General features: G+C 42.2%; 1 pseudogene; it reads right to left on the reverse strand.

Annotated features, from left to right (window-relative positions):
- Positions 1-6,535: 6,535 nt before the first annotated feature.
- On the reverse strand, positions 6,536-9,115 carry LOC119278843 (annotated as a pseudogene).
- Between the last annotated feature and the right edge of the window lie 5,353 nt (positions 9,116-14,468).

Genomic DNA, 14,468 nt, shown 5'->3' on the forward strand with positions numbered 1-14,468 from the left:
AACTGAACTTTTGGTACCATGAAACCGATAGCCAAAAAAATTCTATGACTTCAAATGTATAATCAACCAGATAATAAAAACTACAATGGGCCTATACGAACATATTCAGGTCAAGGTTAGACATAACACGTATCTCACTTAATAAAGTTGTTATAATAATCATCCATCAATTTTTAACATGAAAAATCAACTATTAAAATTATATGAATTGGTATAAATCTTTTTAGGATCAACCGATCGCTAATTCCATCTTGCAAAAAAAAAGGATATGCTCCAATTCAAAAAAGGGAGATTGCTAATTCTGGTGAAACGGTATTTTGAATTGGAGCTCACTGTGTGTCGCGCCGTCATTTTTGAATTGGAGCTGACCGTGTGACTCACATCCATTTTCTAACTAAAAGAAAAAGGGATTGCTAGAATTGTGTGACCCACCACAATATTTTTACGGCTTTTTTGGGGTTTTTTTTAGCTGACCCAAGAGGCTACCACAAGACACACGATACACAGCTAAAAGGAAAAGGCCGAAGGCCCAGCCGCTAAAGAAACATAACGTTTCAGCCTTCTTTGAGAGCAACTAGTTAAAGAGCACTCCTTTGGGAGCCTGGCAACAATCAGCGCCATGTGGCGCTCTCTCAGCCATTCGCCACGTGTCGCGCTCTGGGCATTTTCTCCGGATTTTGTTTTTATTTTTATTTTTCTGCACGCGTTTTCGGCGTTCTAAACTGGTTTTTCCTGGGTTTTTTCGGCATTTTGTTTTTAACCGGTCTTGCTTAGCTTTACGACAAAAAAAAGGGAAAAAATTTTGCTCGAGAAAAAGCGTTTTTTCCCCTTTCGCGAGAGTCACAGTTTTGCTTCCGCGAAAGGCATGGTTTTGCTTTCACGACAGTCACAGCCGTGCCTCTCGGAAAAGGAAAAAATGTGTTTCTGTTTTTTTTCCTTTCGCGAGAGTCACGGTTTTGCTCCCGCGCGAGGCATGATTGTGCTTTAGCGAGAGTCATGCCCGTGCCTCTCATAAACGAAAAAAACACGTTTTCTGTGTTTTTTCCTTACGCGAGAGTCACAGTTGTGCTTCCGCGAGAGGCACGGTTGTGCTTTCACGAGAGTCATAGCCGTGCCTCTCAAAAAACGGAAAAAAATATGTTTTCTGTTTTTTTTCCTTTCGTGAGAGTCACGGTTTTGCTTTTGCTAGAGGCACGGTTGTGCTTTCGCAAGAGTCACGGCCGTGCCTCTTTGGGAACAGAAAAAAATGCGTTTTCTATTTTTTTTCCTTCCGCGAGAGTCACGGTTTTGCTTCTGCGAGAGGCGCGGTTGTGATTTCGTGAGAAGCACGGGCATTGACATATCGTTTTGCTGTTACAAATGGCAAATAAATTACCGCAAGAAAGAAAACAACAAGCAGCTAGAGAATATATACAACCCACTAGTAGGAACGTAGGTACTGTCACTCTCTCCAACATGAACGAATTAAGAACAAATAAATCTTATTTATCTATAGCTTGATCCATAATTTATATGATCAACAAAAAACAATGTACAATTTAAAATTTTCACAACGCATGTATTCTATGATGCCCAATAGAAACAGCATCGATTATTTGGTTTGAAGATGCTTGGACAGCTAAGTTTTATTCTGGACTAAACAAGCCTAAGATGATACATTTGCAAGAATTTTACATGTAAGGTCAGACGCCAAAATCTTGATAAGCTTTCAGCACAGTTGACCTTTCTTTGGGTGAAGGAATAGGCACTTGAATGCCACAGAGATACACCGTCTCAGTCTTCGGTCTCATCAGTGTCATTGGATGTGGATATCTCCATTATGCTTTGACTCATTCATCAGAACGCATAATGGTGAATGTATCATCCCTCAAGTTCCGACGAAAATAATAATAGCTTATTTCAGATTTAGAATCCTTACTTTTCTAGCTGTCTAGACAATCATGATGTCTTGCTTATGACTTTTTCATTTGCAGCTATCAGTTTAGTTAGTAATGTGTTTCACTCTGAGCTTTTCGGTTACACGCACTTAGATGTGATATTTTTTATTCAATGTGATCCTCTAAGTCAGATCTGCAATCTCAACGATGATAATACGGATATGATGTGAACCATGTTGTTTAATTTGCTTGAAGAATTCTTTTACGTAGTTTCCTCTTTCGAGTTGAGTCCTATACATATGTGATCTGCTGAACAATACATGCATGTGCTCACTCACACATTTTCATTGTCAACTGAAATAGCTAACAAAGGTCTGTATCATGCTTAGCAGTAACAATACTACAATGGTCATGAGATGAGTGAAAGAAAGGTACTACTGTTTTATGTAACTAAGTCTAATTTATCGTGTCGACATATTACTTTTGGATTTTTCACATCCTCTATTACTTATTGATTTTCAGTTCATTGTATCTGTTAGCGTGGGCCCTCAATCGTATTATTATAACCAAACTAAAAGTATTGAAGGATTTTGGAATAATCTATTTTGACAAAAGGAGATTATTACGGAAATAAAATGAGTTTTTCTTAGAGCATTATCTTTAGCTGATAATTAATGTTGAACATGGTGTGAATATTGTTTAAATAGCCCGCTATAGCTCCGCTATAGCACACTATAGCTATAGCGTTTATAAAAGGTCTTGCGCTAAGAGACTTTGGCCCAAACAAATGAACAAACATTTTAAATAGCGCGCTATAGCTCCGCTATAGCACGCTATAGCATTTGGAAGAGGTCTGCCCCTAAGATGCTTAGCACGCTATTCGTGTGATCAAGGTGACCTGACTGGAATTTTTGGTTAGCTTAGTAATGAAGTGTGAGGATTGGCAAAGGTCAGATTGTCTCTGTAATCTTTTTCTAGCAGCATGTTTCTAGATTGTCCCGGTGGCCTGCTTTTTGAATTTCGTTTTCCATTTTTGTTTCTTTACTTTAAATAATTTGGGACTTCAAAAAAGTTCCAAAAAATAAAAAAAATGGGATTTTAAATAAAATATTTAATAAATCATAAAATGTTTGTGCATCTAGAAAATATTCGCGATTGTGTAAAAAATTGTTTGCTTATTCAAAAAATGTTCAAAATTTAGAAAAAAAATGTTCGCGAAATTGGAAAATGTTAATTAAACTGAATAAAGTTTCCCAATTCAAATAATATTGATGAATGAAAAATATTCTAAAATTCAAAAATTGTTTGTGACTTACAAAATAGTTTATTCATTCATAAAATGTTTGCTGATTCAAAAACTGATCATTTATTTCAACTAATGTTCATTAAATAAAAATATGTTCGTGAATTTCAAAAATTGTTCCACCAATTTCCAAAAAATATGTTTGTCCGTTCTAGAAATGTTTGCTGATTCAAGAAGATTCTTCAAAAAAATGTTCACAATTTTTAAAAGGCATTTGCAAATAGGATAAAATGTTCATGAATATAAAAAATGTTCTTGATTTTAGAAAAGTTTCATGAATTTGTTCACAAATTTATAAAGTGTTTACAAATTTTAGAAAAATGTTTATGATTTCAAAAGTTGATCATGATTTCACGAAATTGAGAGTGATACCGTATCTCGGTGATGCAACAAAACATGGTCATAGCCATTGGAGATTATGATTTTTTTTCCCATTGCAACGCACGGGCCCTTTTGGTAGTATAGAGAAATAATCATTAGGCAGGAGTAGGGTATTATCCCATCTTGGGAGCTCGAACCGGGATAAATCTCTGTGTCCGTAAGCCACCTGTTTCTTCCATCACACATGATAAAACACGTGAACTGCCATGACTTTCCCATGACAGTTAATGCGCCAGGTAGGGGCTACACGTGATGGAGCCACAGAGCATATGGTTTCACTTTCGGCTCCTCACCAGGCGGCAGAGCCAAGATCATCTTCCTCAACATTCGTCGTCGAAAATTCGGCGATACATCCGCCTTAACACGACAACAGGTACAAGCAGGACGATGGGTTGCAGACAAGAGGGCAGGGAGAGCGCGTAGAGGAGGAGCGTCGACAGATATCTACTAATGGAATCGTGGTGGACATGTAGTTAGGGTTGTCATGACATGCTTGTTGTGGCGGGGTCGGTGGTGGACGTGTGCACTTCCAGATATCTACCAAAAAGATTCAAAAGAATACCAAGACATCATCGACGAGTGAGAGAGGAGAGGTTAGGTGGCACCGATTTTTGTCTTAGGGAAGATAATAAGGTGAGGGCCCCGCTTAGCAGTGTGACAGTGAAGGAGGGAGATGACTTGGCCAGTCTTGGGCCATGTAAAAGTGAAGCAGGCCGGTGCAGGCTGAGTCGTGCTGGGCTAGAAAGGAAAGGAGAGAGAAAGAAAGGCGGGCTAGGTCTGGTTTCAGGCCGGTTTGATTGTTGGGTGGAGGAAAAGAAGAGGCAGAGTGGTGTCTAGGCCGCGCATGGGCTGGAGGTGATGTTGGGCCAGGATGAAGTGACGCAGGCTGGGTCAAAAGGTTGTGGCGGTTGGAGCAGAGAGCTCCTATGCAGCGCTTCAGGCGCCCGTTAACGATCCGGCGCCTGCGGCGCTGCTAGCATGGGCCGGCCCACCAGCGTGCTGCCCCAGTTTTTTTTGATTTTTTTGTTACAAAAATAAAAATATGAAATCAAAAAAGGTTAACAGATTTAAAGAAAAAGGTTCATCCATTTGAAAAAAAAGTTCATATCTTTAAAAAAGTTCACCAATTTGAAAAACAATTCGTCCAATTTAGCAAAAGTTCATTTTTTTAAAAGTTCATTGAATTTCGAAAAAAGTTCATAGAAATTCAAAGAAATTTCATGTATTTTTAGAAAAAGTTCATTGAACTGAAAAAAAAGTTCATAGATAAAAAAAGTTCATCCATTTTCAAAAAGATGTTCATCAAATTTGAAAAAGTTTGCCGATATTCAAAACAGTTCATCAATCTGAAAAAAAACTGTTGAAATTTTTTAAAAGGTCATAGATATTCAAAAAAGTTCATAGAATTTTCAAAAAAGAAAACGTTAACCGGCGTCTAGATGGGCCGGCCCATTTAAGGACGCCATAGGCGCCAGTGAACAAAAATGCACGTTAACTGGCGCCTGTGGCGCGAAATAAGAAATGCCGTTGGAGAAGGCCTGGTAAGATGGACAGGAGTTGAACCGCCTCACAGAATCAGACAGAAGACAAGACGCAAACTACATATTTTTTAACAAAAAATATAGTGAAACAGTGGAGCAACCATATGCAAGGAATTTCTAATAAGCAATCGGCAACCAATAGAAACAGTGAAACAGAAAAAGGGGTAGCGAGTGGAGCAGAAACAGTGAAACAGACAAACAATTTCAAAGGGAACCAAAGCAAAGAAACAGTGGAGCAGAAACACGGCATCAAAGCAAAGTAACAGGGGTAGCGAGTGAAATGGGCTTCGAATCAAAAGCCCAGTACGGGCACCTCAGTGGGCGCCAGGAGACCGAACTGGCGCTGAAGGTGCTGGTTAGGAGTTCCCGAGTGGTGTCTAGGCCGCGCATGGGCTGGAGGTGATGTTGGGCCAGGATGAAGTGAAGCAGGCTGGGTCAAAAGGTTGTGGCGGTTGGAGCAGGCGTGGTAAGATGGACAGGAGTTGAACCGCCTCACAGAATCAGACGGAAGAAAAAAAGGGAAAAAAACCGGTGGGTTGGGTTGTGATTAAGTCTCTGCTTGAAAGGCTTTTTTGATTTAGGAACTGCTTTTTAAATTTCTGGAATTAAACCAAAAATCAACTGAAGTTTAAATTTGAACAAGCAAAATAAAGTTCAAATAAAACAAAAATGCAACATGGTTTAGTTTTATGCAAATTTTTAGAACACACAATTTTATTTTGAAATGGTTTCTGGAGATTTGTTCTAAATTTGAGCAAACCGTTTGAATTTATCTGAAAATTTAGTAGTTTTTAACATGTAACAAAAATGCAGGGTGTCACACTAAGACAAATCGGAAGGTGTTGATTAGCACAAGATGTGCAAGAAGCCCCTGTCATCAAAGGTCTAGCAGGCACTTTACACCCATGACCCATCTGCCGCCTTGACAAGACTCTGCCGCTGCAATCTAGTTGCCGATGTTGCTGAAGTGCTGATCGCCGCTCATCATCCATGCTAGACCCTACTGCTTCGCTCTCTGTTAGTTCTTGTATTTCCCCAAAGTGATGCCACTGCCTGCTATCTCTGCAAGCCGTCTAGTCCCTGTTGCTGTATTCGATTTTAATTTCCTAAAGCGTTGCGGCCATGTCGACGGCCAAAGAATGATCAATCACTTTCAACCTTCAATTGCAATTGGAATGGTTAGAGGGCTCAACGAGGGAGCTCGCTGTGATACTGTCAGGGGGATGTTACAGACTGCATCATTGCTTTGCTTGCCTTCAGGAGACGAAACTCCAGCAGATATCAGTCAAGACGCCTACATAGAATTGCTGTGGCGGGTTCGCTTAACTGTCATAAAGGGAGAATCCTTGTTGTTTTAGTGCTCTGCTCACTAACTGTCAGACTCTGTTTTTCTTAGATAGAGCAACCAATCATTGGAGCTAAAATTATAAGTAATTGAAAAGCATACAATCTTGCTTACATAAGAGAAATTGGAACCACACGCACCAGACAATAATACAATTCAGAAATCGCTAGAACAACGATATAAGTAACACCGACACTAACTATGAAGTATTTATGAATTATTATGCCAAGGCGCCGTTGGAGGATTGGGTCATAGCTGCTAGTAGTCTTGGCATCGGGGGCAAGCCAACCTCTTGTAGACCCTCAAGGATCTGGACTACTTCAATCATTGTAAGCCTATTATCTTCATTATCTTGGATGCACCAACATGCAACTTTGCAAACTCTTTCAGCCTCTTCTAAATTGAAGTCACCATGTAATTGCGGATCCATCAAAGTCTGCACATCTCCCTCATGAAGCTTTCTGATGGCTCGCACAGGAAAGTATTCAACATGACCACTACTGCCAGTGCCACTGTGTACTTCAGCTGAATTTCTTCTTCCTGATATAATTTCTAGCAGCACCATACCGAAGCTATAAACATCAACTTTTGGTGTAACAGGAACTCCGGTAAGCCACTCCGGGGCAAGATACCCAACAGTTCCTCTGAATGCAGTCAAAACTCGGCTAAAATCCCTTCCGACAACTGCTGCCATCCCAAAGTCCGCAACTTTAGGAACAAATGAGGCATCTAGAAGTATGTTATGTGGCTTAATATCACAGTGTATGATATATTTGTGACAACTATGATGCAAGTAGGACAATCCTCTAGCAACTCCTATTGCTATTTGATACCTGGTGTTCCAATTTAGGGCCAAAGCACTGCTCTCAAAAATATGGGCATCAAGAGATCCGTTCAACATGTGTTCATACACAAGTAGCCTCTTATCACCTTCACAGCAGAAACCAATCAATTTGACTAAATTGATGTGTTGGATCACTCCAAGTGAACTCACCTCTGCTCTAATTTCCTTCTCTCCCTGGCGGGCTCCATCAAGCCTTTTCACTGCTATAGTAGTCAAGTCACTTAACACTCCCTTGAATACAGAACCAAAACCACCCGCTCCTAGCTGTTCTGAGAATTTTTTAGTAGCATGAGCCAAATCAGTGTATCTAAAGGCTATAATTCCACCGCTACCTTGAGTACCATGTAGTGATGCACCACACCACTTGAGTCTCTTCCTCCAAATCATTAATGACATAATGAGTATCAGTAATCCAAAACCAATAATGCTGGCAGCAACAACGACTCCAATGTTTAGTTTCCTTTTGTTGTTTCTCAAACTTGGCAAATCTTTGGCGGCAAGACGAAGGTAAAGTACATCCTGAGCATTGATTCCGATGCCATCATTCAGATTTACACTAAGCAATTCCCCATGCTAGATAGAGCACCCGCTACTGTTATAGCTGTAAGCAGTGCAGGAGCAGGACCCGAGACAAGCTTCTGCACATTCGCTCTGAGTGGTAGCATTGCCCATGCTTTGGGGTTCATAGGGCAATGTAACACGAGCAATGGGGTGGAACTTGTCCGTTGAATTTATCGTGTTCGTCTTGCTAGTGCACTGCAATGGAGTATTTCTGATGCACCCTCCTGATCTATCATCAAGGTCCCAACCCTGTGGTGACTTGTGAGAGAACCCCTCCATACAGTCACAGTATGGATTTGAATTACCACGACAGACCGTGAATGGCCCACAGGTAGCATACGGAGTGCAGGGATCGAGCGGGTTGGCATATATACTTTGCCAAGACTGCCCTGCTTCTGACCAAACATTTATCATGACCTGACCGGAGATGTCTATTGAAAAGTATGTAGAAGCTGACTCATTCAACAGAGTGAAGGCATAGTACTCCTCTTCGTTGTTATTGACATAAATGGGGTTAATCAAACCTTGGGTCCGGGGATCAATGCCTAGTGTCATGTTGATCAGCTGTATGACGTTCAATACTGATTTTGGGGATGGCCAATTGAAAAAATGCCAATACACCACTGAGGGGTTGCGGCGCGTGAGGACCATCCCATTGGCACCTAGCTTAATGGTGTACGAGCCCAGACCCGGATCAATGAGGCTCTTCTTTGAGATGGCCTCACGATTCAAGTCGGTGGCCTTGTCCCGGCCAAACTTGGCACCGGGAAGCACAATATCCGTTGGGTAGTCAAAGCTCTGCCATAGCGTTGCATTGGATGGGCTCTCTACGACCACAAGGTTCCCGCTGTTCAAGAGAAGGGCACTAGTGCTCCTATTATTGACAAGGTGAGTGGATGACCATATGATGGATTCGGTGGCGTTGCTTAGTGAGACGACAAGATTGCCATCTTGTGATATTTTGAGCTGCGTTAGCTTGAGGTTGGGGCCAGTGATTGGATTCTCCCTGTTAGCTACCCATACAGGAGTACAGACCGGCTTCCTGTTGAACCAGATGCCAAGATACCAGTTGGGGGAGATGATGTTTGTTCCAGACTTACTGATGCTTGGCCGGAAGAAGCCGAGCGCGAACTTGCCGTTGCTGGAGACGAGCTTGTCGCCAGCGGCGAGCGCCTGGCCTGCCTTCAGAGTATCCTCCCTGGCGGAAGATGATGGTGTGTAGAGAACAAGAGGCCAGAGCAGTAATATATAGATAGGAGGCATGGCGTGGCGAAGAGGCGGAATGAGAATGCTAGCTACTCTGCTATATATATGGAGGAAGGGCCGGCATGTAGTCGATGCAACTTCCATGCATGTTCACCCACGATGGGGATACCGGCAACAATGCAGCGGCGGGTCTAGTCAGACAATTCCTTTGTTTGCCTAGCAGCCGCCCACGTGTGTTAGTAGGCACCATCTAATCATGGACCAGGTACATGTTCTTGACGAGCTAGCCGCCACTGGGTCTGTCCACTTGTATTAGTAGTGGCACCGGACCATCTAATCATGGACCAGGTGCATGTTCTTGATGAGCTTTCCGCACGAGGGATAAAAATGGAAGTGAGAACTCTCGTGACCGATTTCCGAAAAATCCGAAAACTAGCAGGCCGTATTCGATTCCGATAATTTCTTTTTCAATATATAGTTATCGTTTATGTTTTCATTTTCGAGAAAAAAATATGTGTAAGGTCCACCTCCCGACCACCCCCTAAGGTTACCACGCCGCTGCCCCCAAGGAGGCCGATCGAGCCGCGTCTGCCTGAAGGCAACGCACGCACGCGATCTTTGACCCCGGCATATTTTTATATGCTGGTCTTAGCAAAAATGATTGAACTATTTCGGTCACCATCGCCAAACCATAAGAGATCGTCAGAGGATCGTCCCTGGCATCTGTAGACGATAAACCCCAGAAAAAACCACGGTTATCGACACATGCCATATAGTGTGAATACATAGCACAATCTCATGCATCAACATAATTTACAAACTGGAATTTATATGGACTATGCTAACTTCCGACTAGTCGGAATTTAGGGACAGATCCGAACGCGCCTTTCTCTTGCTTAATTGCTAATCACACATATAATTCTCCTTTTTCCTTAATTGTTAATCCCATTCGCGGCCGATGAAGGACATGTATGTGTTGATTTGTGATTTCATGCATACATGCAAACTACAAGACAAAATAGATAATGTCAGCAAAAGATTATTCTTATTTTAAAACTTTAAATGTTTTATATCTCAAACCATCAGTCGGATGAAAAACTTTCTTCACAAAAAAGATTCGTCGCGGCGGTCTTATCAAGACACAAATGTATAACTCCACAGGAATTTCAATTGCGCTTATATCCATCACTGTAGGACTTGGATTTAAGCTTTTCCCAGCCCCTTTTCATCAATGGACTCCCGACGTCTATGAAGGAGTGTGGTTCGTTCGACAAATTCCTACCTCTATATCTATCTCTGAGGTGTTTGGGTTTTGCAATACTCCATAGACATGTAGAAGAGAAATGCTATCCCCACTCCGACCAAGATAGAACTTTTACCAAAAGTTTATTGGGATCTTTTTGTTCAAATAACAATTAAGGTGAAGCAGGGTCAGGGACCTTCGAAACTAGATCCCACATGTTGGTATGTTCCAACGAAAAAATATCGGGTAAAAAGTTACCATGCATGGGCTACGTAAGTTATCACGTGTGTGACACATATATAAGTTACCAAGCTGTTTTCAAAGAAATTACCGGGCATGAAAAATGGTCTTCCAACCTTTTTCTCACGTGCACATGCATGCATGCACTAGAGGACAAAACGTTGATGTCATCCTAAATTCTCCCTATTTCAAAACTTCAAAAATGTTTTATAGCTCAAACCGTCGGCCGGATTGAAACAACTTTCTTCACATAAAAAATTCGTTACGACGAGACCTTTGAAACCAGATCACATGTTGGTATGCTCCGATGAAAACAAAATTCAGGTAAAAAGTTACCAGCATGGGCTACGTAAGTTATCACGTCTGTAACACATAAGTTACTAAGATGTTCTGATATAAATTACCGGGCATGAAAAATGGTATTCCAACCTTTCTCTAGTGCATGCATTTAATTACCACACCTAGCCTAAGTAAGTTATCAGCTCTGATGTATGTATATTACCGCCAGCTGAGATGGACGGCGAGGCAGCCAACAAGCGGAGGCGGCTCGAGCCAAAGCCACATCCGGCGAGCCTGGACTTCATCAGTAGCTTCCCCGACGATATGTTTCTCGTCATCATCGGCCTCCTCCCCATCAAATCTACCGTGCGGACCACCCTGCTCTCCCGGCGGTGGCGCCCCCTCGGGCGCCGTGTCCCCCTCAACCTCACCGTCGACAGCTGCCTCCGCAACGGGGATTGCAAACGCATGGCCGCAGTCTCCATATTAGAGTTGAATGAAGTCAAGCTTTTTAAAGTTTGACCCGTTTTATAGAAAAAATATAAATATTTACCATAACAAATCTATACATGTGCAAGTACATTTGATAATGAATCTAATTATGTTGATTTGTTATTATATATTCCTATATTAATATTTTTGTCTATAAAACTTTGTCAAAGTTTATAAAGTTTGGCTTTGACCAAAGCTAATACGTGGAGTAAATAAAAACAGAGGGAGTATATTATTACAGAGTGCTAATGCCCAGCGCCCACAACCCATACATTACCCTGCAGTTCACTCAGACGATCACACTTCACATTAACATCCGCGGTGGTCGCTTCCGTGTGACCTCGTCCGCCGCGTTGTCGACTACATTAAAATCGTGACGTCTTGGTGGGATGACATCTTGTTCTCCTCGTCTGCCGAATGCATTTAAAACCCTAAAATAGTAGTACGGACATCTTGCAACTAATTAAACCAGCCCCCCTCCCACACTTTGTGTGTGTCGGGGGGGGGGGGGGTGCCCATTTTCTCAAATCACCAACCACAAAGTGCCAAGTGGATCAACCCGTAATAACCCGTGCGTGTAGCGTTACTCTTTAAAACCGTGGCGGGAAACCAGTGGTCAAACAACAAAGCGGCTCAGCGCACACGGTCATTCGCCTGTCGAGTGCTTAGTTCGAGGAACTCTAGCGATCACAAAGAGGAGTATCCAAAATGGCGGATTGGTTATTGCTCCCGCCAAACCTCGTCGGACGAGTAGGCTACTGCCTGCTGGCCGTCAGCGACGTCGACTACTACATGTTCATGAGAGCCGTTTGCCACAACTGGTGCTCCACCATGGCCAACCTATGTTAACCAGAACCAAGCAGGTCAGCATCTTCAACCACGTACGACATAATCGCCACCATGCTGCTCCCTTTTATCTTCGCTTCGATGCTAAAAAGACAAGGACACACATACGCATCCAATATGCCAGCATCAGCCTTCGCCAACTGTGGCTTTGAATACCGCTATGAGCACCTTGTATCATGATGTCGTGTGTACGGAATTGCAACTGAACACATTGGCAACTTATGGGTGGCGGATCATGGATAAGTGAAATGCATTTTCTACGCATACTTCACCTTGCTCCTCCATCTTAGAATAAATATTAGCAGATTGGATAGGTTCCTGTGGCGATCTTTGTTTATGCAGTGCATCTAAAAATGGGTATCCGATTCAAAAGAATACTTGTTATATAGCCTTCATCAAGGTCAAAAAAGTTCAAATGGAAGCACTAGATATTTGGGTATCAGACATCAATATAAAACTAGCAACACTTCTAACTAATCCTCTTCCGAAGAAGGTTGCTAAGGATATTATCATGAATACTAACATGCATAAGATGATCTTTTATACATTGTCAAATTCAACACTCATACTATAGGATATATATTTCTGCAAAATATTCAATTCAAAAGACTATTTGTAAAGGTCATCACATACTTCTAACTAAGTCATCCATAACATGCATAGCTTAAATGAAATTGCAATTTTTTACAAGGAATGGAATTTAGCACCATGGTCGGCGTCATGACCAAAGAATAAGGCAGGGTGTACAACCATGCAGGAAGCATGGGATAGTTTTTTTTACAAATATATATATACCTTTGGTTCTCTAACTCTCCCTCATTTAGTGCGTACCTATATTTTTTCATGAGAAATTTGTTATGCCACGTATTTAAATGCTATGCACGATAGTATGTGTCTAGTCAGCTAAAAGATTTTGGCAAATTTTAGCATACTCTCTCTAACCTCTCCTTTTCACATGAGAGGTAAAAGTACATAATAGATCTGAGCCATTCATTTGATTAGCTAAAAAATTAACTCTTACCTTCTTACCTTTAATGTGAAAAGAGGGGGTAAAGGGGAGCATCCTTAGGGATGCACTTTGCGGCACGCAGGGCCAAGCGCACCGACCCTTTTTTTTTGTTCTCAATTTTCAATCATTTGTATCTCCGTCGCTCACAGACCAAACAACCTATCGGGACTGTTGACGCTGCAGGCATGCAAGTGTGCCCGCTACCGTGTCAAAGTGGGCTGCATTACGCACGTCATTCAGCTACATGATCGTTGGCGATTCCTTGCGTCTTCTCCTCGTCTTCCTGAGTCCATTAATATAGGAGACGGAGGCATTGGTGAACGAACCGGCGAGGATTTATGGGAATTCCAGGCGATCTGCACATCAATCGTCTAGTATATTAGGCTGGTCACAATGGGGAGGAATTTAGAAGTAACATCACACACTCCAATACAACTTTGTTTATGTGGCACATATTTAATGAAGAAAAAGGTGTTTGTGGTAACTAGCTAAGAGGGTGCTTGGATACAAGGGACTATTTTTAGTCTGACTAAAAATAGTCTCTTTTAGAGGCTAAAGTTCCAAGCACCCCTGACTAAAGAGAGGCTAGGACTAGTCTTGAGGCTAAAATCTTTTAGTCATGGGAAACCTACTAAAATATGTATTAGCTCTCTCTCTCCTCATTTAATTCCTCTCCTTAGTTCTGGATTGGAGGGTTTGGAGGATAATAAATGCTCAATAACTAGATTTTAGTCTCTTTAGTATTTGGATCCAAACATGGGTGAGATTAGCAAGTTTTAGTCCCACTATTTTTAGTCATGGGACTAAAACGTATCCAAGCATGCTCTAAGTTACCGGAACATCACACACTCCAAGAAACAATGAGTCTATAACCTAATAAATACATCGTTGCATGACACTACATAGATGTTCCTACCCACTATGGAGATAGTAACATAGTCTAGGGAAATGTGTAAGTTACTAGCTTATGTTTTTACCCATTGTGACCAGCCTTATTACAGAGTGCTATGCTCACAGCCCTAGGCATTCCTCTGCAGTCCACTGAGACGATCACACATCACAGTAACATCCGGCATGGCCGACTGGTCGTCGCTTCCGTGTGACCTTGTCCGTCGCGTCGCCGACTGCCACCTGACCACCAACGACGTTGACTGCTACGTCGACATGCGGGCGGTCTGCCACAACTGGCGCTCTGCCATCGCCGAGCCATGCCCACTCGGCACCGGCGCTGACCTCCCGTTCCAGCGCCGGCTCTTCCTGCGATTGTTCAAGGCGGAGAAGTACAAGGAAGACGGCGGCCT

The sequence above is a fragment of the Triticum dicoccoides genome, chromosome 3B (assembly GCF_002162155.2).
Source record: "Triticum dicoccoides isolate Atlit2015 ecotype Zavitan chromosome 3B, WEW_v2.0, whole genome shotgun sequence".
Lineage (NCBI taxonomy): Eukaryota > Viridiplantae > Streptophyta > Magnoliopsida > Poales > Poaceae > Triticum > Triticum dicoccoides.